Here is a 2,480-nt window from a genome sequence, read left to right on the forward strand (position 1 = left end):
TTCACAAATTCGAATGAAATTAATGTTAGCAATATGCGAGCCGTGAGGAAGGACATTCGTCCACATTGTGCAAATGATTTTAGAGGGCTTTTCAAATGAAATGGATGATGTTGTTGAGGAAATTGCCAACATCGGGCGTGAACTGGATTTGATGAGATTGACAATGATAACGTCCAGGAGTTAATTAAAACTCATTCTGAGGAATTGAGTGATTCCGACCTGGTAAATTTACAGACACAGTGGGAAGATCTCGAAAAATGTGAAGAAAATTTAACCACTGACATTCAGCGAAAAGAGATTTCACAGAAACAGTTTGAAAAACTTTTTTCGTACAATCAAAGTTTTTAAGCAGCAATGCTTAGAGGATAACCCTGATGAACAGAAAAGCAGGAAAATTTGCAGAAGAGTAGAAGAGGCAATAGGGCCATACCGTCGGTTGTATGAAAAAAAGAAACAAAATGCCCGCCAAACTATTTTAGTTCAATTCTTTGTTAAGAAGTAGAATAATGAAATTTATATTCTGAATATGTTTTATTGTCTTTCAGCTTCATGGTTTTTCTTTAAGTAGGCACTGATAATAATTTCCTGAGTTTGAATCGTTGTAGGAGGACGAATTTTCACGTGATCTTTTTCTGATGACTCAATTCATCACGAAATCGTAAATACTACCTGAAGTCGTTAGTTTAGTTAGATTCCTTATATGATTTGTACCCTTTCTAGAGTTCGTGAAGCATAAAGACCCACTTTAAAACCAAATTTAAACGCAGTTTTCTGTTCACCCTTCATATCCGGTTGGTAGAAAGAAAACGCATTTTGCAATACACATCATAGCTCACATATACTGAATATCAACTAACTTCACTCTCTGGGAGTGCACACATTAGTTGATCTTACTTAGCGCTTTTGTCAAGAGATCGCTCCAGCACTTGATGTGCAACAAAAAAACGTCCTAAAACTTATGGACCACATTGTGTACGAGGGTGGTCGGAAAAGTTCTCGGCCTCGCCCATAGATGGCAACATTATCGGTAAGATTTTTTTTCTACGTTCCTACATCTGTCATGAGAATCCATGTAAAATTGCAAGTCATTATGTCAAGTAGTTTGTCTTATACAGCTGTCTGAAAAAAAAGTGTTGTCTATATCCCTTGAAATGAATACAGTTAAGTATCGTGCGGTTATAATATTATTTGTAAAAGAAGGTTTAACGTCAAAAGAAATTCATTCGAAGTTCATAAAATTCTATGGACACTCTTCTCCTTCGTTTTCGACGAAGAAATGGGCTGCAGAGTTTAAACATGGCCGGACCAGCCTTGAAGATGATCCACTTGAAAGACGTCCAAAAAGTGTAACAACACCAGAAATCGTTGGTGAAATGCAAGATATGGTATTGGATGACCGAGAACTCGAAATGTGTGCTGAGACTATAGGCATTTCAAAAGAACGTGTAGGATATATTTTGCACCAAGAATTGCAAATGAAAAAAGCTTTGTGCAAGATGAGTGCCATACTTGCTCACAGCAGATCAAAAATGCACTCACATGAAAATCTCTGAACAGTGCTTGGAGCGTTTTAACAAGATAAAACCTGATTTTTGGCGTCAATGTATTACTATGGGTGAGACGTGGATTCATCATTACACACCAGAATCCAAACAGAAGCCGATTATCAGCGCCAAAGAAAACAAAGTCGGTTTCATCAGCAGGAAAGGTCATGGCATCGGTGTTTTGGGATGCTAACGGCATTTTGCTTATTAATTATCTTGAAAAGGGTAAAACAATAACCGTGGAATATTATTCCGATCTTTTAACATCTTTTAACCACACTAAACGAAAAACTTCGTGAGAAAAGACCTGGTTTGCAGAAGAAAAAAATCAAAACAGGTGATTGCAGTTGTAGGGGATATTTTACAGATCTTACTAAGAACCACTATACGGACGGGATAATGGCGCTGGAGTATCGCTGGAATAAATGTATGTCTTAAGGGAGATTATGTTGAAAAATAAAAATAATTTTGAAATTATAAATTCGTTTTTTCATTGTTAGCCCGAGAACTTTTCAGACCACCCTCGCATATGTGAATTCTGTCAGTTTCTGATTTAGGTTAAAAATAATAAATCTGTTAAAAAGTATCATCATCATCAAATTCCTGACATGTACCCTCAAATGGTGTTACAGGATATTATGATAGTACTATATGAAAAACGTACATCATTACTAACATCCTATCTACAATTTTCCTACAAATCAATCTGTTATCTGTCAAGATTCCAATATTATCAGGTCTTATATTTCTGTCTTCTAAGGCACGTTTTACCGTATCAATCCGCCTCTATCTTATTCCTCTGGATAATTTTCCTGCCAACCTGGCAGAGAACACTTGTTTTGCTAATCTTTCCTCGCCCATTCTGTTTAAGTGACCATACCACCTGAGATTAGCTCTGCTAATGCATTCCTGGATGCCGACAATGTCAAGTCCTTT

This window comes from Typopeltis vanoorti, chromosome 19 (genome assembly GCF_054136105.1).
Source record: "Typopeltis vanoorti isolate ZY-2024b chromosome 19, IOZ_Tvanoo_1.0, whole genome shotgun sequence".
In the NCBI taxonomy this organism is placed as follows: Eukaryota; Metazoa; Arthropoda; class Arachnida; order Uropygi; family Thelyphonidae; genus Typopeltis; species Typopeltis vanoorti.